At 48.6% G+C, this 23,096-nt stretch overlaps 7 non-coding genes across 7 annotated transcripts; all 7 read right to left on the bottom strand.

Annotated features, from left to right (window-relative positions):
* Positions 1-566: 566 nt before the first annotated feature.
* On the bottom strand, positions 567-639 carry TRNAV-CAC (transfer RNA valine (anticodon CAC)). Its single transcript has one exon. It is a non-coding gene; the product is annotated as a tRNA-Val (tRNA).
* A 3,510-nt stretch (positions 640-4,149) lies between these two features.
* Positions 4,150-4,222, bottom strand: TRNAV-CAC (transfer RNA valine (anticodon CAC)). Its single transcript has one exon. It is a non-coding gene; the product is annotated as a tRNA-Val (tRNA).
* Positions 4,223-7,739: 3,517 nt separating this feature from the next.
* On the bottom strand, positions 7,740-7,812 carry TRNAV-CAC (transfer RNA valine (anticodon CAC)). Its single transcript has one exon. It is a non-coding gene; the product is annotated as a tRNA-Val (tRNA).
* A 3,500-nt stretch (positions 7,813-11,312) lies between these two features.
* Positions 11,313-11,385, bottom strand: TRNAV-CAC (transfer RNA valine (anticodon CAC)). Its single transcript has one exon. It is a non-coding gene; the product is annotated as a tRNA-Val (tRNA).
* Positions 11,386-14,895: 3,510 nt separating this feature from the next.
* Positions 14,896-14,968, bottom strand: TRNAV-CAC (transfer RNA valine (anticodon CAC)). Its single transcript has one exon. It is a non-coding gene; the product is annotated as a tRNA-Val (tRNA).
* A 3,500-nt stretch (positions 14,969-18,468) lies between these two features.
* On the bottom strand, positions 18,469-18,541 carry TRNAV-CAC (transfer RNA valine (anticodon CAC)). Its single transcript has one exon. It is a non-coding gene; the product is annotated as a tRNA-Val (tRNA).
* A 3,511-nt stretch (positions 18,542-22,052) lies between these two features.
* On the bottom strand, positions 22,053-22,125 carry TRNAV-CAC (transfer RNA valine (anticodon CAC)). The gene has a single exon. It is a non-coding gene; the product is annotated as a tRNA-Val (tRNA).
* Between the last annotated feature and the right edge of the window lie 971 nt (positions 22,126-23,096).

Consider the following 23,096-nt stretch of genomic DNA (forward strand, 5'->3'; position numbering starts at 1 on the left):
AGTAATACACAGAATTTTGATTGAGGGCCCAGCCGATGGGTTGGTGGATTTCTCCTCACATGCCACAGCAGCTTCCAAAGATAGTGGTGTGAGGAGCTGGCTCTGCAAGCAGAGCAAGATTTAAGGGAAGAAAATACACCTGTCAAAAGTGGGATTTGAACCCACGCCTCCATGAAGAGACCAGAAGGCTCAGCTTCACTGAAGATCAAGCTCTCTTGAGTCTGGCGCCTTAGACCACTCGGCCATCCTGACAGCCAAAACAGTGTGCAGGTCGGACTCTTCAGTCTGCACTTGTTGATTTTGCCGCTTGCAATGTTCCTATCAAAGTCACAGCTTTAAAGGCCCCACAATATAACATGGCCAAGAAAAAAAAAAAAAAACAGAACAAGAAACAAGAAACAATGCACATGCACGACCACCGAGGGATGCAGATAACTTTTTAGCGTCCTGCAATAGTAAAGCACGTTTTACACAGGTCACAAGTTTTTAAAGGTCATTTCTGTCTAAGTGTGCATTGAGAGAGACTGAGGTTTTAGGGAGCAAACACAAAAGCTGCTGCTGCCAAGTGTTTCTGCCCGGTCTCGAACCGGGGACCTTTCGCGTGTGAGGCGAACGTGATAACCACTACACAACAGAAACAAGCTTGCTGGTTTGACTGAAGGAGCACAGTTCCCCTCATATGTTTGCACGATTTCCTCTATACTTTATCAGCAGTTGCTCGGAATGCGAGGGGTAAGTGTGAAAATTGCAGCGGTGTCAGCCAGCATGCATACACTCAGACGTCCTGAAAAATCCCACAGCTGCGGGCAGAGACAGACAAATATCTGATGCCTAAATGCCAGGAAGGAGAGCCTGTGAAATCATCACACAGGGCGCACTGAGAGCAAGCAGGAAGGAAGCCAAGGCATTGTAATCCATTTTTCGCCTGAGGCAAAAAATATGTTTTGCGCAACAATGCTTCGAGTGGAATGAGAAATGTTGAGGGGTTGTGTATTTTGAGCAGGATTTGATTGTTTTCCGCTAAAATGGGCTTGTCCGGGATTTGAACCTGGGACCTCTCGCACCCTAAGCGAGAATCATACCCCTAGACCAACGAGCCTGGGCACAGAAATGCAACGGCTCCGACCCTGCTCGGAGGGTTGGTGACAGAGAGTGGGAGACTACATCCCAAAGCAAGAAACTGCACATGGTGCTCTCTTCTGCAGTACGACTAGAGTCATTTGCATGGTCTTCATCGAACATGACATAAAAAGCCTCTATCCTTTAGACATTTTGGCCCAGATTTACAAGAAAATGACTAAGCGCGACGCTGTGCCAAATTTGCAAGCCCCACGCGCCGTCATTTTCAAAATGCAGGGAAGCGCCGTATTTAGTAGAATACAGCGCACCCCTGTGCTTCCCCCTGCGCCAGCTCTAAATTAGCTGCTGAGCGCCAACGCAGCCGTTCTTGCACCATGGTACAAGGATGACTGCGTTGAGGGGGAAATTGTTTTTGTGCAGGAAGGGACACCTTCCTGCCCAAAAAAAAAATCTTCAATGGTGATTTGCTCTTACTTCTATGTGTGCTGCAGAATGCATCACACATAGAAAGAGCAAAAACAAGGAGAAATGAAAACATTTCTCCTCAGTGCGCCACTCTAACGACACCCCTGGGATGGCGTTGGATTTTGGTGCTGACGCAGATTTACGCCAACTCCTAAATCTGGAGCAGTATCAAAATGCTATGGTGTTGCTGTGGCACTCTCCCAACAACACCCATTGCACGCCCCTTCCAGGGAACGCGCTGCGTGCTAAGGGGCCGTATTTACAAGGTGGTGTTAAGCCACAAAAAGTGGCTGAACGCCATCTTGTAAATACCGCGCAGTGCATAGTGCCACCGGGGCGTCACTAAAAGTGATGCTCCGGTGGCGATAGGGCCTTGTAAGTCTGGCACTTTATTTGCTCAAGGTGTGTGTTCTTGGTGAGGGCAGGAAAGCTATTTTCGCTCTCGTACCTTCCTTCCTTGGCTGGCTTGAATGCTGTAGGCTCAGGCTTCATTGCAAAGGTCAAACAGTGAGCAACTGACTGCCGTAAGCTGGCGCAACTCCTCTTGGTGAGCTGTGACAGATGCCCCAGGAGCGTAGTACCTCACGATGGTGAGGGATAGACACAGTCTCTTTTATCTCAGCTTGCCTGTCAGGTGAGGCAGGAAATGCAAATACTGTGAAAAAGCCCAGCGCCTCGAACCAGGGACCTTTCGCATGTGAGGTGCGCATGATAACCACTACACTAGACAAACAGACACACTTGCCGGCTTGCTTCATGTGGCTATGCATTGTACTGGAACCACCACACTATGGAAACAGACACACCTGCTTGCTTTATGTGGCTATGCATTGGACTGGGATGCAAGGATGAGGGCCAATGTTCATGACGCTCAAAGCTGAGCCTTCCGGAACACGATCTCTTCCCTTGGAAGAAAGGAACTGGGATCACTTTCATTCCAAGAGGTGATTTCAGAACTGGACCCGAAATTACCATGGAGAAGCACTGTGCATTTAATGTTCCTACGAGCACTGCTGCTCCAGCACAGAAAAGCAGTTGCAAAGAAATCTTGCATACCTTCATGATGCTGAACCGTCTCGACGCCAGTATAAAGCATGTATTGCATTGCAACATGACATCTTACAAGAGTGAAAAGCATAAATACTCCTGTTTTAAACACAGACTGAACCTATAAAGGTAGGGGTTTGTCTGGGATTTGAACCGAGGTCCTCTCACACCCGAAGCGAGAATCATACCCCTATACCAACTAGACTGCCGCTGCATAGTCATTTGAAACATCTTCTGAAGCGTCTTTCCGAAAAGCAGGGCCATTTGGAGGCTCTCTCTCTCCAAGCGTGCCATAGCAATTGATGTTTTCTGTCAAGGATTTTTTGTTTGTCTCTAGCAAGGCAAGAGGTAGTCAAAATGCCCTGTGCCAGTGAGCTGAACTAGGGCACTGATGTGAAAAGCAGACCCTTTCTGGTAGTTGTAACCCGCTGCAAGTCATGGACCCTTGCACCTTAGACTTCCCAACCAGAAGCACTGAAGGGCCTGCTAGCTCTTGAGCCAGAGGAGCATGCCTCTTGGATTCAAGCACACTTGCTCGATCAGCGCTCGATGAGGCTCGATCAGGCGAGATTTATATTAGTGGCTCATAGGCCTGAAACACTCACCTGGGAGACGCAGGGTGGCTGATTTCCCGGAATGGCCCTTGATGGGGAAATCACCTCCTTTCCCCCGCCTCATTTCAGAATTGTGTGCTAGTCGCAAGACAGTGTTCAGGGGTTCATGGGTACTGCCTACTCCCAGCTGCCTCTCTGTCTTCTTCATGTAAATTGCAAGTCACGAGGAGGCACCATTGCCAATATGCTCCGCCCACCTAACCAAGAAACCTAGTTTGAGCTTGTCTGCCTGTGTTGTTGCAGGGGCAGTGTCTTCTTTGCCCAAAAGGTGGCAGGAGAGCCTCACTTCAAACAATAGAATCAACTGCTTAAGTAGAAACCAGCATGGTAGTTACTGTCATAAAGTGCAGCTCTAACAGAAGGTGTGCCTGAGACGCCCCTTCCAGTAATACACAGAATTTTGATTGAGGGCCCAGCCGATGGGTTGGTGGATTTCTCCTCACATGCCACAGCAGCTTCCAAAGATAGTGGTGTGAGGAGCTGGCTCTGCAAGCAGAGCAAGATTTAAGGGAAGAAAATACACCTGTCAGAAGTGGGATTTGAACCCACGCCTCCATGAAGAGACCAGAAGGCTCAGCTTCACTGAAGATCAAGCTCTCTTGAGTCTGGCACCTTAGACCACTCGGCCATCCTGACAGCCAAAACAGTGTGCAGGTCGGACTCTTCAGTCTGCACTTGTTGATTTTGCCGCTTGCAATGTTCCTATCAAAGTCACAGCTTTAAAGGCCCCACAATATAACATGGCCAAGAAAAAAAAAAAAAAACAGAACAAGAAACAATGCACATGCACGACCACCGAGGGATGCAGATAACTTTTTAGCGTCCTGCAATACTAAAGCACGTTTTACACAGGTCACAAGTTTTTAAAGGTCATTTCTGTCTAAGTGTGCATTGAGAGAGCCTGAGGTTTTAGGGAGCAAACACAAAAGCTGCTGCTGCCAAGTGTTTCTGCCCGGTCTCGAACCGGGGACCTTTCGCGTGTGAGGCGAACGTGATAACCACTACACTACAGAAACAAGCTTGCTGGTTTGACTGAAGGAGCACAGTTCCCCTCATATGTTTGCACGATTTCCTCTATACTTTATCAGCAGTTGCTTGGAATGCGAGGGGTAAGTGTGAAAATTGCAGCGGTGTCAGCCAGCATGCATACACTCAGACGTCCTGAAAAATCCCACAGCTGCGGGCAGAGACAGACAAATATCTGATGCCTAAATGCCAGGAAGGAGAGCCTGTGAAATCATCACACAGGGCGCACTGAGAGCAAGCAGGAAGGAATCCAAGGCATTGTAATCCATTTTTCGCCTGAGGCAAAAAATATGTTTTGCGCAACAATGCTTCGAGTGGAATGAGAAATGTTGAGGGGTTGTGTATTTTGAGCAGGATTTGATTGTTTTCCGCTAAAATGGGCTTGTCCGGGATTTGAACCTGGGACCTCTCGCACCCTAAGCGAGAATCATACCCCTAGACCAACGAGCCTGGGCACAGAAATGCAACGGCTCCGACCCTGCTCGGAGGGTTGGTGACAGAGAGTGGGAGACTACATCCCAAAGCAAGAAACTGCACATGGTGCTCTCTTCTGCAGTACGACTAGAGTCATTTGCATGGTCTTCATCGAACATGACATAAAAAGCCTCTATCCTTTAGACATTTTGGCCCAGATTTACAAGAAAATGACTAAGCGCGACGCTATGCCAAATTTGCAAGCCCCACGCGCCGTCATTTTCAAAATGCAGGGAAGCGCCGTATTTAGTAGAATACAGCGCACCCCTGTGCTTCCCCCTGCGCCAGCTCTAAATTAGCTGCTGAGCGCCAACGCAGCAGTTCTTGCACCATTGTACAAGGATGACTGCGTTGAGGGGGAAATTGTTTTTGTGCAGGAAGGGACACCTTCCTGCCCAAAAAAAAAATCTTCAATGGTGATTTGCTCTTACTTCTATGTGTGCTGCAGAATGCATCACACATAGAAAGAGCAAAAACAAGGAGAAATGAAAACATTTCTCCTCAGTGCGCCACTCTAACGACACCCCTGGGATGGCGTTGGATTTTGGTGCTGACGCAGATTTACGCCAACTCCTAAATCTGGAGCAGCATCAAAATGCTATGGTGTTGCTGTGGCACACTCCCAACAACACCCATTGCACGCCCCTTCCAGGGAACGCGCTGCGTGCTAAGGGGCCGTATTTACAAGGTGGTGTTAAGCCACAAAAAGTGGCTGAACGCCATCTTGTAAATACCGCGCAGTGCATAGTGCCACGGGGGCGTCACTAAAAGTGATGCTCCGCTGGCGATAGGACCTTGTAAGTCTGGCACTTTATTTGCTCAAGGTGTGTGTTCTTGGTGAGGGCAGGAAAGCTATTTTCGCTCTCGTACCTTCCTTCCTTGGCTGGCTTGAATGCTGTAGGCTCAGGCTTCATTGCAAAGGTCAAACAGTGAGCAACTGACTGCCGTAAGCTGGCGCAACTCCTCTTGGTGAGCTGTGACAGATGCCCCAGGAGCGTAGTACCTCACGATGGTGAGGGATAGACACAGTCTCTTTTATCTCAGCTTGCCTGTCAGGTGAGGCAGGAAATGCAAATACTGTGAAAAAGCCCAGCGTCTCGAACCAGGGACCTTTCGCATGTGAGGTGCGCATGATAACCACTACACTAGACAAACAGACACACTTGCCGGCTTGCTTCATGTGGCTATGCATTGTACTGGAACCACCACACTATGGAAACAGACACACCTGCTTGCTTTATGTGGCTATGCATTGGACTGGGATGCAAGGATGAGGGCCAATGTTCATGACGCTCAAAGCTGAGCCTTCCGGAACACGATCTCTTCCCTTGGAAGAAAGGAACTGGGATCACTTTCATTCCAAGAGGTGATTTCAGAACTGGACCCGAAATTACCATGGAGAAGCACTGTGCATTTAATGTTCCTACGAGCACTGCTGCTCCAGCACAGAAAAGCAGTTGCAAAGAAATCTCGCATACCTTCATGATGCTGAACCGTCTCGACGCCAGTATAAAGCATGTATTGCATTGCAACATGACATCTTACAAGAGTGAAAAGCAGAAATACTCCTGTTTAAAACACAGACTGAACCTATAAAGGTAGGGGTTTGTCTGGGATTTGAACCGAGGTCCTCTCACACCCGAAGCGAGAATCATACCCCTATACCAACTAGACTGCCGCTGCATAATCATTTGAAACATCTTCTGAAGCGTCTTTCCGAAAAGCAGGGCCATTTGGAGGCTCTCTCTCTCTAAGCGTGCCATAGCAATTGATGTTTTCTGTCAAGGATTTTTTGTTTGTCTCTAGCAAGGCAAGAGGTAGTCAAAATGCCCTGTGCCAGTGAGCTGAACTAGGGCACTGATGTGAAAAGCAGACCCTTTCTGGTAGTTGTAACCCGCTGCAAGTCATGGACCCTTGCACCTTAGACTTCCCAACCAGAAGCACTGAAGGGCCTGCTAGCTCTTGAGCCAGAGGAGCATGCCTCTTGGATTCAAGCACACTTGCTCGATCAGCGCTCGATGAAGCTCGATCAGGCGAGATTTATATTAGTGGCTCATAGGCCTGAAACACTCACCTGGGAGACGCAGGGTGGCTGATTTCCCGGAATGGCCCTTGATGGGGAAATCACCTCCTTTCCCCCGCCTCATTTCAGAATTGTGTGCTAGTCGCAAGACAGTGTTCAGGGGTTCATGGGTACTGCCTACTCCCAGCTGCCTCTCTGTCTTCTTCATGTAAATTGCAAGTCACGAGGAGGCACCATTGCCAATATGCTCCGCCCACCTAACCAAGAAACCTAGTTTGAGCTTGTCTGCCTGTGTTGTTGCAGGGGCAGTGTCTTCTTTGCCCAAAAGGTGGCAGGAGAGCCTCACTTCAAACGATAGAATCAACTGCTTAAGTAGAAACCAGCATGGTAGTTACTGTCATAAAGTGCAGCTCTAACAGAAGGTGTGCCTGAGACGTCCCTTCCAGTAATACACAGAATTTTGATTGAGGGCCCAGCCGATGGGTTGGTGGATTTCTCCTCACATGCCACAGCAGCTTCCAAAGATAGTGGTGTGAGGAGCTGGCTCTGCAAGCAGAGCAAGATTTAAGGGAAGAAAATACACCTGTCAAAAGTGGGATTTGAACCCACGCCTCCATGAAGAGACCAGAAGGCTCAGCTTCACTGAAGATCAAGCTCTCTTGAGTCTGGCGCCTTAGACCACTCTGCCATCCTGACAGCCAAAACAGTGTGCAGGTCGGACTCTTCAGTCTGCACTTGTTGATTTTGCCGCTTGCAATGTTCCTATCAAAGTCACAGCTTTAAAGGCCCCACAATATAACATGGCCAAGAAAAAAAAAAAAAAACAGAACAAGAAACAAGAAACAATGCACATGCACGACCACCGAGGGATGCAGATAACTTTTTAGCGTCCTGCAATAGTAAAGCACGTTTTACACAGGTCACAAGTTTTTAAAGGTCATTTCTGTCTAAGTGTGCATTGAGAGAGACTGAGGTTTTAGGGAGCAAACACAAAAGCTGCTGCTGCCAAGTGTTTCTGCCCGGTCTCGAACCGGGGACCTTTCGCGTGTGAGGCGAACGTGATAACCACTACACAACAGAAACAAGCTTGCTGGTTTGACTGAAGGAGCACAGTTCCCCTCATATGTTTGCACGATTTCCTCTATACTTTATCAGCAGTTGCTCGGAATGCGAGGGGTAAGTGTGAAAATTGCAGCGGTGTCAGCCAGCATGCATACACTCAGACGTCCTGAAAAATCCCACAGCTGCGGGCAGAGACAGACAAATATCTGATGCCTAAATGCCAGGAAGGAGAGCCTGTGAAATCATCACACAGGGCGCACTGAGAGCAAGCAGGAAGGAATCCAAGGCATTGTAATCCATTTTTCGCCTGAGGCAAAAAATATGTTTTGCGCAACAATGCTTCGAGTGGAATGAGAAATGTTGAGGGGTTGTGTATTTTGAGCAGGATTTGATTGTTTTCCGCTAAAATGGGCTTGTCCGGGATTTGAACCTGGGACCTCTCGCACCCTAAGCGAGAATCATACCCCTAGACCAACGAGCCTGGGCACAGAAATGCAACGGCTCCGACCCTGCTCGGAGGGTTGGTGACAGAGAGTGGGAGACTACATCCCAAAGCAAGAAACTGCACATGGTGCTCTCTTCTGCAGTACGACTAGAGTCATTTGCATGGTCTTCATCGAACATGACATAAAAAGCCTCTATCCTTTAGACATTTTGGCCCAGATTTACAAGAAAATGACTAAGCGCGACGCTGTGCCAAATTTGCAAGCCCCACGCGCCGTCATTTTCAAAATGCAGGGAAGCGCCGTATTTAGTAGAATACAGCGCACCCCTGTGCTTCCCCCTGCGCCAGCTCTAAATTAGCTGCTGAGCGCCAACGCAGCCGTTCTTGCACCATGGTACAAGGATGACTGCGTTGAGGGGGAAATTGTTTTTGTGCAGGAAGGGACACCTTCCTGCCCAAAAAAAAAATCTTCAATGGTGATTTGCTCTTACTTCTATGTGTGCTGCAGAATGCATCACACATAGAAAGAGCAAAAACAAGGAGAAATGAAAACATTTCTCCTCAGTGCGCCACTCTAACGACACCCCTGGGATGGCGTTGGATTTTGGTGCTGACGCAGATTTACGCCAACTCCTAAATCTGGAGCAGTATCAAAATGCTATGGTGTTGCTGTGGCACTCTCCCAACAACACCCATTGCACGCCCCTTCCAGGGAACGCGCTGCGTGCTAAGGGGCCGTATTTACAAGGTGGTGTTAAGCCACAAAAAGTGGCTGAACGCCATCTTGTAAATACCGCGCAGTGCATAGTGCCACCGGGGCGTCACTAAAAGTGATGCTCCGGTGGCGATAGGGCCTTGTAAGTCTGGCACTTTATTTGCTCAAGGTGTGTGTTCTTGGTGAGGGCAGGAAAGCTATTTTCGCTCTCGTACCTTCCTTCCTTGGCTGGCTTGAATGCTGTAGGCTCAGGCTTCATTGCAAAGGTCAAACAGTGAGCAACTGACTGCCGTAAGCTGGCGCAACTCCTCTTGGTGAGCTGTGACAGATGCCCCAGGAGCGTAGTACCTCACGATGGTGAGGGATAGACACAGTCTCTTTTATCTCAGCTTGCCTGTCAGGTGAGGCAGGAAATGCAAATACTGTGAAAAAGCCCAGCGTCTCGAACCAGGGACCTTTCGCATGTGAGGTGCGCATGATAACCACTACACTAGACAAACAGACACACTTGCCGGCTTGCTTCATGTGGCTATGCATTGTACTGGAACCACCACACTATGGAAACAGACACACCTGCTTGCTTTATGTGGCTATGCATTGGACTGGGATGCAAGGATGAGGGCCAATGTTCATGACGCTCAAAGCTGAGCCTTCCGGAACACGATCTCTTCCCTTGGAAGAAAGGAACTGGGATCACTTTCATTCCAAGAGGTGATTTCAGAACTGGACCCGAAATTACCATGGAGAAGCACTGTGCATTTAATGTTCCTACGAGCACTGCTGCTCCAGCACAGAAAAGCAGTTGCAAAGAAATCTCGCATACCTTCATGATGCTGAACCGTCTCGACGCCAGTATAAAGCATGTATTGCATTGCAACATGACATCTTACAAGAGTGAAAAGCATAAATACTCCTGTTTAAAACACAGACTGAACCTATAAAGGTAGGGGTTTGTCTGGGATTTGAACCGAGGTCCTCTCACACCCGAAGCGAGAATCATACCCCTATACCAACTAGACTGCCGCTGCATAGTCATTTGAAACATCTTCTGAAGCGTCTTTCCGAAAAGCAGGGCCATTTGGAGGCTCTCTCTCTCTAAGCGTGCCATAGCAATTGATGTTTTCTGTCAAGGATTTTTTGTTTGTCTCTAGCAAGGCAAGAGGTAGTCAAAATGCCCTGTGCCAGTGAGCTGAACTAGGGCACTGATGTGAAAAGCAGACCCTTTCTGGTAGTTGTAACCCGCTGCAAGTCATGGACCCTTGCACCTTAGACTTCCCAACCAGAAGCACTGAAGGGCCTGCTAGCTCTTGAGCCAGAGGAGCATGCCTCTTGGATTCAAGCACACTTGCTCGATCAGCGCTCGATCAGGCGAGATTTATATTAGTGGCTCATAGGCCTGAAACACTCACCTGGGAGACGCAGGGTGGCTGATTTCCCGGAATGGCCCTTGATGGGGAAATCACCTCCTTTCCCCCGCCTCATTTCAGAATTGTGTGCTAGTCGCAAGACAGTGTTCAGGGGTTCATGGGTACTGCCTACTCCCAGCTGCCTCTCTGTCTTCTTCATGTAAATTGCAAGTCACGAGGAGGCACCATTGCCAATATGCTCCGCCCACCTAACCAAGAAACCTAGTTTGAGCTTGTCTGCCTGTGTTGTTGCAGGGGCAGTGTCTTCTTTGCCCAAAAGGTGGCAGGAGAGCCTCACTTCAAACAATAGAATCAACTGCTTAAGTAGAAACCAGCATGGTAGTTACTGTCATAAAGTGCAGCTCTAACAGAAGGTGTGCCTGAGACGCCCCTTCCAGTAATACACAGAATTTTGATTGAGGGCCCAGCCGATGGGTTGGTGGATTTCTCCTCACATGCCACAGCAGCTTCCAAAGATAGTGGTGTGAGGAGCTGGCTCTGCAAGCAGAGCAAGATTTAAGGGAAGAAAATACACCTGTCAGAAGTGGGATTTGAACCCACGCCTCCATGAAGAGACCAGAAGGCTCAGCTTCACTGAAGATCAAGCTCTCTTGAGTCTGGCACCTTAGACCACTCGGCCATCCTGACAGCCAAAACAGTGTGCAGGTCGGACTCTTCAGTCTGCACTTGTTGATTTTGCCGCTTGCAATGTTCCTATCAAAGTCACAGCTTTAAAGGCCCCACAATATAACATGGCCAAGAAAAAAAAAAAAAAACAGAACAAGAAACAATGCACATGCACGACCACCGAGGGATGCAGATAACTTTTTAGCGTCCTGCAATAGTAAAGCACGTTTTACACAGGTCACAAGTTTTTAAAGGTCATTTCTGTCTAAGTGTGCATTGAGAGAGCCTGAGGTTTTAGGGAGCAAACACAAAAGCTGCTGCTGCCAAGTGTTTCTGCCCGGTCTCGAACCGGGGACCTTTTGCGTGTGAGGCGAACATGATAACCACTACACTACAGAAACAAGCTTGCTGGTTTGACTGAAGGAGCACAGTTCCCCTCATATGTTTGCACGATTTCCTCTATACTTTATCAGCAGTTGCTTGGAATGCGAGGGGTAAGTGTGAAAATTGCAGCGGTGTCAGCCAGCATGCATACACTCAGACGTCCTGAAAAATCCCACAGCTGCGGGCAGAGACAGACAAATATCTGATGCCTAAATGCCAGGAAGGAGAGCCTGTGAAATCATCACACAGGGCGCACTGAGAGCAAGCAGGAAGGAAGCCAAGGCATTGTAATCCATTTTTCGCCTGAGGCAAAAAATATGTTTTGCGCAACAATGCTTCGAGTGGAATGAGAAATGTTGAGGGGTTGTGTATTTTGAGCAGGATTTGATTGTTTTCCGCTAAAATGGGCTCGTCCGGGATTTGAACCTGGGACCTCTCGCACCCTAAGCGAGAATCATACCCCTAGACCAACGAGCCTGGGCACAGAAATGCAACGGCTCCGACCCTGCTCGGAGGGTTGGTGACAGAGAGTGGGAGACTACATCCCAAAGCAAGAAACTGCACATGGTGCTCTCTTCTGCAGTACGACTAGAGTCATTTGCATGGTCTTCATCGAACATGACATAAAAAGCCTCTATCCTTTAGACATTTTGGCCCAGATTTACAAGAAAATGACTAAGCGCGACGCTGTGCCAAATTTGCAAGCCCCACGCGCCGTCATTTTCAAAATGCAGGGAAGCGCCGTATTTAGTAGAATACAGCGCACCCCTGTGCTTCCCCCTGCGCCAGCTCTAAATTAGCTGCTGAGCGCCAACGCAGCAGTTCTTGCACCATGGTACAAGGATGACTGCGTTGAGGGGGAAATTGTTTTTGTGCAGGAAGGGACACCTTCCTGCCCAAAAAAAAAATCTTCAATGGTGATTTGCTCTTACTTCTATGTGTGCTGCAGAATGCATCACACATAGAAAGAGCAAAAACAAGGAGAAATGAAAACATTTCTCCTCAGTGCGCCACTCTAACGACACCCCTGGGATGGCGTTGGATTTTGGTGCTGACGCAGATTTACGCCAACTCCTAAATCTGGAGCAGCATCAAAATGCTATGGTGTTGCTGTGGCACACTCCCAACAACACCCATTGCACGCCCCTTCCAGGGAACGCGCTGCGTGCTAAGGGGCCGTATTTACAAGGTGGTGTTAAGCCACAAAAAGTGGCTGAACGCCATCTTGTAAATACCGCGCAGTGCATAGTGCCACGGGGGCGTCACTAAAAGTGATGCTCCGGTGGCGATAGGACCTTGTAAGTCTGGCACTTTATTTGCTCAAGGTGTGTGTTCTTGGTGAGGGCAGGAAAGCTATTTTCGCTCTCGTAACTTCCTTCCTTGGCTGGCTTGAATGCTGTAGGCTCAGGCTTCATTGCAAAGGTCAAACAGTGAGCAACTGACTGCCGTAAGCTGGCGCAACTCCTCTTGGTGAGCTGTGACAGATGCCCCAGGAGCGTAGTACCTCACGATGGTGAGGGATAGACACAGTCTCTTTTATCTCAGCTTGCCTGTCAGGTGAGGCAGGAAATGCAAATACTGTGAAAAAGCCCAGCGACTCGAACCAGGGACCTTTCGCATGTGAGGTGCGCATGATAACCACTACACTAGACAAACAGACACACTTGCCGGCTTGCTTCATGTGGCTATGCATTGTACTGGAACCACCACACTATGGAAACAGACACACCTGCTTGCTTTATGTGGCTATGCATTGGACTGGGATGCAAGGATGAGGGCCAATGTTCATGACGCTCAAAGCTGAGCCTTCCGGAACACAATCTCTTCCCTTGGAAGAAAGGAACTGGGATCACTTTCATTCCAAGAGGTGATTTCAGAACTGGACCCGAAATTACCATGGAGAAGCACTGTGCATTTAATGTTCCTACGAGCACTGCTGCTCCAGCACAGAAAAGCAGTTGCAAAGAAATCTCGCATACCTTCATGATGCTGAACCGTCTCGACGCCAGTATAAAGCATGTATTGCATTGCAACATGACATCTTACAAGAGTGAAAAGCAGAAATACTCCTGTTTAAAACACAGACTGAACCTATAAAGGTAGGGGTTTGTCTGGGATTTGAACCGAGGTCCTCTCACACCCGAAGCGAGAATCATACCCCTATACCAACTAGACTGCCGCTGCATAGTCATTTGAAACATCTTCTGAAGCGTCTTTCCGAAAAGCAGGGCCATTTGGAGGCTCTCTCTCTCTAAGCGTGCCATAGCAATTGATGTTTTCTGTCAAAGATTTTTTGTTTGTCTCTAGCAAGGCAAGAGGTAGTCAAAATGCCCTGTGCCAGTGAGCTGAACTAGGGCACTGATGTGAAAAGCAGACCCTTTCTGGTAGTTGTAACCCGCTGCAAGTCATGGACCCTTGCACCTTAGACTTCCCAACCAGAAGCACTGAAGGACCTGCTAGCTCTTGAGCCAGAGGAGCATGCCTCTTGGATTCAAGCACACTTGCTTGATCAGCGCTCAATCAGGCTCGATCAGGTGAGATTTATATTAGTGGCTCATAGGCCTGAAACACTCACCTGGGAGACGCAGGGTGGCTGATTTCCCGGAATGGCCCTTGATGGGGAAATCACCTCCTTTCCCCCGCCTCATTTCAGAATTGTGTGCTAGTCGCAAGACAGTGTTCAGGGGTTCATGGGTACTGCCTACTCCCAGCTGCCTCTCTGTCTTCTTCATGTAAATTGCAAGTCACGAGGAGGCACCATTGCCAATATGCTCCGCCCACCTAACCAAAAAACCTAGTTTGAGCTTGTCTGCCTGTGTTGTTGCAGGGGCAGTGTCTTCTTTGCCCAAAAGGTGGCAGGAGAGCCTCACTTCAAACAATAGAATCAACTGCTTAAGTAGAAACCAGCATGGTAGTTACTGTCATAAAGTGCAGCTCTAACAGAAGGTGTGCCTGAGACGCCCCTTCCAGTAATACACAGAATTTTGATTGAGGGCCCAGCCGATGGGTTGGTGGATTTCTCCTCACATGCCACAGCAGCTTCCAAAGATAGTGGTGTGAGGAGCTGGCTCTGCAAGCAGAGCAAGATTTAAGGGAAGAAAATACACCTGTCAGAAGTGGGATTTGAACCCACGCCTCCATGAAGAGACCAGAAGGCTCAGCTTCACTGAAGATCAAGCTCTCTTGAGTCTGGCGCCTTAGACCACTCGGCCATCCTGACAGCCAAAACAGTGTGCAGGTCGGACTCTTCAGTCTGCACTTGTTGATTTTGCCGCTTGCAATGTTCCTATCAAAGTCACAGCTTTAAAGGCCCCACAATATAACATGGCCAAGAAAAAAAAAAAAAAACAGAACAAGAAACAATGCACATGCACGACCACCGAGGGATGCAGATAACTTTTTAGCGTCCTGCAATAGTAAAGCACGTTTTACACAGGTCACAAGTTTTTAAAGGTCATTTCTGTCTAAGTGTGCATTGAGAGAGCCTGAGGTTTTAGGGAGCAAACACAAAAGCTGCTGCTGCCAAGTGTTTCTGCCCGGTCTCGAACCGGGGACCTTTCGCGTGTGAGGCGAACGTGATAACCACTACACTACAGAAACAAGCTTGCTGGTTTGACTGAAGGAGCACAGTTCCCCTCATATGTTTGCACGATTTCCTCTATACTTTATCAGCAGTTGCTTGGAATGCGAGGGGTAAGTGTGAAAATTGCAGCGGTGTCAGCCAGCATGCATACACTCAGACGTCCTGAAAAATCCCACAGCTGCGGGCAGAGACAGACAAATATCTGATGCCTAAATGCCAGGAAGGAGAGCCTGTGAAATCATCACACAGGGCGCACTGAGAGCAAGCAGGAAGGAAGCCAAGGCATTGTAATCCATTTTTCGCCTGAGGCAAAAAATATGTTTTGCGCAACAATGCTTCGAGTGGAATGAGAAATGTTGAGGGGTTGTGTATTTTGAGCAGGATTTGATTGTTTTCCGCTAAAATGGGCTTGTCCGGGATTTGAACCTGGGACCTCTCGCACCCTAAGCGAGAATCATAACCCTAGACCAACGAGCCTGGGCACAGAAATGCAACGGCTCCGACCCTGCTCGGAGGGTTGGTGACAGAGAGTGGGAGACTACATCCCAAAGCAAGAAACTGCACATGGTGCTCTCTTCTGCAGTACGACTAGAGTCATTTGCATGGTCTTCATCGAACATGACATAAAAAGCCTCTATCCTTTAGACATTTTGGCCCAGATTTACAAGAAAATGACTAAGCGCGACGCTGTGCCAAATTTGCAAGCCCCACGCGCCGTCATTTTCAAAATGCAGGGAAGCGCCGTATTTAGTAGAATACAGCGCACCCCTGTGCTTCCCCCTGCGCCAGCTCTAAATTAGCTGCTGAGCGCCAACGCAGCCGTTCTTGCACCATGGTACAAGGATGACTGCGTTGAGGGGGAAATTGTTTTTGTGCAGGAAGGGACACCTTCCTGCCCAAAAAAAAAATCTTCAATGGTGATTTGCTCTTACTTCTATGTGTGCTGCAGAATGCATCACACATAGAAAGAGCAAAAACAAGGAGAAATGAAAACATTTCTCCTCAGTGCGCCACTCTAACGACACCCCTGGGATGGCGTTGGATTTTGGTGCTGACGCAGATTTACGCCAACTCCTAAATCTGGAGCAGTATCAAAATGCTATGGTGTTGCTGTGGCACACTCCCAACAACACCCATTGCACGCCCCTTCCAGGGAACGCGCTGCGTGCTAAGGGGCCGTATTTACAAGGTGGTGTTAAGCCACAAAAAGTGGCTGAACGCCATCTTGTAAATACCGCGCAGTGCATAGTGCCACCGGGGCGTCACTAAAAGTGATGCTCCGGTGGCGATAGGGCCTTGTAAGTCTGGCACTTTATTTGCTCAAGGTGTGTGTTCTTGGTGAGGGCAGGAAAGCTATTTTCGCTCTCGTACCTTCCTTCCTTGGCTGGCTTGAATGCTGTAGGCTCAGGCTTCATTGCAAAGGTCAAACAGTGAGCAACTGACTGCCGTAAGCTGGCGCAACTCCTCTTGGTGAGCTGTGACAGATGCCCCAGGAGCGTAGTACCTCACGATGGTGAGGGATAGACACAGTCTCTTTTATCTCAGCTTGCCTGTCAGGTGAGGCAGGAAATGCAAATACTGTGAAAAAGCCCAGCGTCTCGAACCAGGGACCTTTCGCATGTGAGGTGCGCATGATAACCACTACACTAGACAAACAGACACACTTGCCAGCTTGCTTCATGTGGCTATGCATTGTACTGGAACCACCACACTATGGAAACAGACACACCTGCTTGCTTTATGTGGCTATGCATTGGACTGGGATGCAAGGATGAGGGCCAATGTTCATGACGCTCAAAGCTGAGCCTTCCGGAACACGATCTCTTCCCTTGGAAGAAAGGAACTGGGATCACTTTCATTCCAAGAGGTGATTTCAGAACTGGACCCGAAATTACCATGGAGAAGCACTGTGCATTTAATGTTCCTACGAGCACTGCTGCTCCAGCACAGAAAAGCAGTTGCAAAGAAATCTCGCATACCTTCATGATGCTGAACCGTCTCGACGCCAGTATAAAGCATGTATTGCATTGCAACATGACATCTTACAAGAGTGAAAAGCAGAAATACTCCTGTTTAAAACACAGACTGAACCTATAAAGGTAGGGGTTTGTCTGGGATTTGAACCGAGGTCCTCTCACACCCGAAGCGAGAATCATACCCCTATACCAACTAGACTGCCGCTGCATAGTCATTTGAAACATCTTCTGAAGCGTCTTTCCGAAAAGCAGGGCCATTTGGAGGCTCTCTCTCTCTAAGCGTGCCATAGCAATTGATGTTTTCTGTCAAGGATTTTTTGTTTGTCTCTAGCAAGGCAAGAGGTAGTCAAAATGCCCTGTGCCAGTGAGCTGAACTAGGGCACTGATGTGAAAAGCAGACCCTTTCTGGTAGTTGTAACCCGCTGCAAGTCATGGACCCTTGCACCTTAGACTTCCCAACCAGAAGCACTGAAGGGCCTGCTAGCTCTTGAGCCAGAGGAGCATGCCTCTTGGATTCAAGCACACTTGCTCGATCAGCGCTCGATCAGGCGAGATTTATATTAGTGGCTCATAGGCCTGAAACACTCACCTGGGAGACGCAGGGTGGCTGATTTCCCGGAATGGCCCTTGATGGGGAAATCACCTCCTTTCCCCCGCCTCATTTCAGAATTGTGTGCTAGTCGCAAGACAGTGTTCAGGGGTTCATGGGTACTGCCTACTCCCAGCTGCCTCTCTGTCTTCTTCATGTAAATTGCAAGTCACGAGGAGGCACCATTGCCAATATGCTCCGCCCACCTAACCAAGAAACCTAGTTTGAGCTTGTCTGCCTGTGTTGTTGCAGGGGCAGTGTCTTCTTTGCCCAAAAGGTGGCAGGAGAGCCTCACTTCAAACGATAGAATCAACTGCTTAAGTAGAAACCAGCATGGTAGTTACTGTCATAAAGTGCAGCTCTAACAGAAGGTGTGCCTGAGACGTCCCTTCCAGTAATACACAGAATTTTGATTGAGGGCCCAGCCGATGGGTTGGTGGATTTCTCCTCACATGCCACAGCAGTTTCCAAAGATAGTGGTGTGAGGAGCTGGCTCTGCAAGCAGAGCAAGATTTAAGGGAAGAAAATACACCTGTCAGAAGTGGGATTTGAACCCACGCCTCCATGAAGAGACCAGAAGGCTCAGCTTCACTGAAAATCAAGCTCTCTTGAGTCTGGCGCCTTAGACCACTCGGCCATCCTGACAGCCAAAACAGTGTGCAGGTCGGACTCTTCAGTCTGCACTTGTTGATTTTGCCGCTTGCAATGTTCCTATCAAAGTCACAGCTTTAAAGGCCCCACAATATAACATGGCCAAGAAAAAAAAAAAAAAACAGAACAAGAAACAATGCACATGCACGACCACCGAGGGATGCAGATAACTTTTTAGCGTCCTGCAATAGTAAAGCACGTTTTACACAGGTCACAAGTTTTTAAAGGTCATTTCTGTCTAAGTCTGCATTGAGAGAGACTGAGGTTTTAGGGAGCAAACACAAAAGCTGCTGCTGCCAAGTGTTTCTGCCCGGTCTCGAACCGGGGACCTTTCGCGTGTGAGGCGAACGTGATAACCACTACACTACAGAAACAAGCTTGCTGGTTTGACTGAAGGAGAACAGTTCCCCTCATATGTTTGCACGATTTCCTCTATACTTTATCAGCAGTTGCTCGGAATGCGAGGGGTAAGTGTGAAAATTGCAGCGGTGTCAGCCAGTATGCATACACTCAGACGTCCTGAAAAATCCCACAGCTGCGGGCATAGACAGACAAATATCTGATGCCTAAATGCCAGGAAGGAGAGCCTGTGAAATCATCACACAGGGCGCACTGAGAGCAAGCAGGAAGGAAGCCAAGGCATTGTAATCCATTTTTCGCCTGAGGCAAAAAATATGTTTTGCGCAACAATGCTTCGAGTGGAATGAGAAATGTTGAGAGGTTGTGTATTTTGAGCAGGATTTGATTGTTTTCCGCTAAAATGGGCTTGTCCGGGATTTGAACCTGGGACCTCTCGCACCCTAAGCGAGAATCATACCCCTAGACCAACGAGCCTGGGCACAGAAATGCAACGGCTCCGACCCTGCTCGGAGGGTTGGTGACAGAGAGTGGGAGACTACATCCCAAAGCAAGAAACTGCACATGGTGCTCTCTTCTGCAGTACGACTAGAGTCATTTGCATGGTCTTCATCGAACATGACATAAAAAGCCTCTATCCTTTAGACATTTTGGCCCAGATTTACAAGAAAATGACTAAGCGCGACGCTGTGCCAAATTTGCAAGCCCCACGCGCCGTCATTTTCAAAATGCAGGGAAGCGCCGTATTTAGTAGAATACAGCGCACCCCTGTGCTTCCCCCTGCGCCAGCTCTAAATTAGCTGCTGAGCGCCAACGCAGCCGTTCTTGCACCATGGTACAAGGATGACTGCGTTGAGGGGGAAATTGTTTTTGTGCAGGAAGGGACACCTTCCTGCCCAAAAAAAAAATCTTCAATGGTGATTTGCTCTTACTTCTATGTGTGCTGCAGAATGCATCACACATAGAAAGAGCAAAAACAAGGAGAAATGAAAACATTTCTCCTCAGTGCGCCACTCTAACGACACCCCTGGGATGGCGTTGGATTTTGGTGCTGACGCAGATTTACGCCAACTCCTAAATCTGGAGCAGCATCAAAATGCTATGGTGTTGCTGTGGCACACTCCCAACAACACCCATTGCACGCCCCTTCCAGGGAACGCGCTGCGTGCTAAGGGACCGTATTTACAAGGTGGTGTTAAGCCACAAAAAGTGGCTGAACGCCATCTTGTAAATACCGCGCAGTGCATAGTGCCACGGGGGCGTCACTAAAAGTGATGCTCCGGTGGCGATAGGACCTTGTAAGTCTGGCACTTTATTTGCTCAAGGTGTGTGTTCTTGGTGAGGGCAGGAAAGCTATTTTCGCTCTCGTACCTTCCTTCCTTGGCTGGCTTGAATGCTGTAGGCTCAGGCTTCATTGCAAAGGTCAAACAGTGAGCAACTGACTGCCGTAAGCTGGCGCAACTCCTCTTGGTGAGCTGTGACAGATGCCCCAGGAGCGTAGTACCTCACGATGGTGAGGGATAGACACAGTCTCTTTTATCTCAGCTTGCCTGTCAGGTGAGGCAGGAAATGCAAATACTGTGAAAAGCCCAGCTGCTCGAACCAGGGACCTTTCGCATGTGAGGTGCGCATGATAACCACTACACTAGACAAACAGACACACTTGCCGGCTTGCTTCATGTGGCTATGCATTGTACTGGAACCACCACACTATGGAAACAGACACACCTGCTTGCTTTATGTGGCTATGCATTGGACTGGGATGCAAGGATGAGGGCCAATGTTCATGACGCTCAAAGCTGAGCCTTCCGGAACACGATCTCTTCCCTTGGAAGAAAGGAACTGGGATCACTTTCATTCCAAGAGGTGATTTCAGAACTGGACCCGAAATTACCATGGAGAAGCACTGTGCATTTAATGTTCCTACGAGCACTGCTGCTCCAGCACAGAAAAGCAGTTGCAAAGAAATCTCGCATACCTTCATGATGCTGAACCGTCTCGACGCCAGTATAAAGCATGTATTGCATTGCAACATGACATCTTACAAGAGTGAAAAGCAGAAATACTCCTGTTTAAAACACAGACTGAACCTATAAAGGTAGGGGTTTGTCTGGGATTTGAACCGAGGTCCTCTCACACCCGAAGCAAGAATCATACCCCTATACCAACTAGACTGCCGCTGCATAGTCATTTGAAACATCTTCTGAAGCGTCTTTCCGAAAAGCAGGGCCATTTGGAGGCTCTCTCTCTCTCTAAGCGTGCCATAGCAATTGATGTTTTCTGTCAAGGATTTTTTGTTTGTCTCTAGCAAGGCAAGAGGTAGTCAAAATGCCCTGTGCCAGTGAGCTGAACTAGGGCACTGATGTGAAAAGCAGACCCTTTCTGGTAGTTGTAACCCACTGCAAGTCATGGACCCTTGCACCTTAGACTTCCCAACCAGAAGCACTGAAGGGCCTGCTAGCTCTTGAGCCAGAGGAGCATGCCTCTTGGATTCAAGCACACTTGCTTGATCAGCGCTCAATCAGGCTCGATCAGGCGAGATTTATATTAGTGGCTCATAGGCCTGAAACACTCACCTGGGAGACGCAGGGTGGCTGATTTCCCGGAATGGCCCTTGATGGGGAAATCACCTCCTTTCCCCCGCCTCATTTCAGAATTGTGTGCTAGTCGCAAGACAGTGTTCAGGGGTTCATGGGTACTGCCTACTCCCAGCTGCCTCTCTGTCTTCTTCATGTAAATTGCAAGTCACGAGGAGGCACCATTGCCAATATGCTCCGCCCACCTAACCAAGAAACCTAGTTTGAGCTTGTCTGCCTGTGTTGTTGCAGGGGCAGTGTCTTCTTTGCCCAAAAGGTGGCAGGAGAGCCTCACTTCAAACAATAGAATCAACTGCTTAAGTAGAAACCAGCATGGTAGTTACTGTCATAAAGTGCAGCTCTAACAGAAGGTGTGCCTGAGACGCCCCTTCCAGTAATACACAGAATTTTGATTGAGGGCCCAGCCGATGGGTTGGTGGATTTCTCCTCACATGCCACAGCAGCTTCCAAAGATAGTGGTGTGAGGAGCTGGCTCTGCAAGCAGAGCAAGATTTAAGGGAAGAAAATACACCTGTCAGAAGTGGGATTTGAACCCACGCCTCCATGAAGAGACCAGAAGGCTCAGCTTCATTGAAGATCAAGCTCTCTTGAGTCTGGCGCCTTAGACCACTCGGCCATCCTGACAGCCAAAACAGTGTGCAGGTCGGACTCTTCAGTCTGCACTTGTTGATTTTGCCGCTTGCAATGTTCCTATCAAAGTCACAGCTTTAAAGGCCCCACAATATAACATGGCCAAGAAAAAAAAAAAAAAACAGAACAAGAAACAATGCACATGCACGACCACCGAGGGATGCAGATAACTTTTTAGCGTCCTGCAATAGTAAAGCACGTTTTACACAGGTCACAAGTTTTTAAAGGTCATTTCTGTCTAAGTGTGCATTGAGAGAGCCTGAGGTTTTAGGGAGCAAACACAAAAGCTGCTGCTGCCAAGTGTTTCTGCCCGGTCTCGAACCGGGGACCTTTCGCGTGTGAGGCGAACGTGATAACCACTACACTACAGAAACAAGCTTGCTGGTTTGACTGAAGGAGCACAGTTCCCCTCATATGTTTGCACGATTTCCTCTATACTTTATCAGCAGTTGCTCGGAATGCGAGGGGTAAGTGTGAAAATTGCAGCGGTGTCAGCCAGCATGCATACACTCAGACGTCCTGAAAAATCCCACAGCTGCGGGCATAGACAGACAAATATCTGATGCCTAAATGCCAGGAAGGAGAGCCTGTGAAATCATCACACAGGGCGCACTGAGAGCAAGCAGGAAGGAAGCCAAGGCATTGTAATCCATTTTTCGCCTGAGGCAAAAAATATGTTTTGCGCAACAATGCTTCGAGTGGAATGAGAAATGTTGAGGGGTTGTGTATTTTGAGCAGGATTTGATTGTTTTCCGCTAAAATGGGCTTGTCCGGGATTTGAACCTGGGACCTCTCGCACCCTAAGCGAGAATCATACCCCTAGACCAACGAGCCTGGGCACAGAAATGCAACGGCTCCGACCCTGCTCGGAGGGTTGGTGACAGAGAGTGGGAGACTACATCCCAAAGCAAGAAACTGCACATGGTGCTCTCTTCTGCAGTACGACTAGAGTCATTTGCATGGTCTTCATCGAACATGACATAAAAAGCCTCTATCCTTTAGACATTTTGGCCCAGATTTACAAGAAAATGACTAAGCGCGACGCTGTGCCAAATTTGCAAGCCCCACGCGCCGTCATTTTCAAAATGCAGGGAAGCGCCGTATTTAGTAGAATACAGCGCACCCCTGTGCTTCCCCCTGCGCCAGCTCTAAATTAGCTGCTGAGCGCCAACGCAGCCGTTCTTGCACCATGGTACAAGGATGACTGCGTTGAGGGGGAAATTGTTTTTGTGCAGGAAGGGACACCTTCCTGCCCAAAAAAAAAATCTTCAATGGTGATTTGCTCTTACTTCTATGTGTGCTGCAGAATGCATCACACATAGAAAGAGCAAAAACAAGGAGAAAT

Source organism: Pleurodeles waltl, unplaced genomic scaffold (assembly GCF_031143425.1).
Source record: "Pleurodeles waltl isolate 20211129_DDA unplaced genomic scaffold, aPleWal1.hap1.20221129 scaffold_345, whole genome shotgun sequence".
Taxonomy (NCBI): Eukaryota; Metazoa; Chordata; class Amphibia; order Caudata; family Salamandridae; genus Pleurodeles; species Pleurodeles waltl.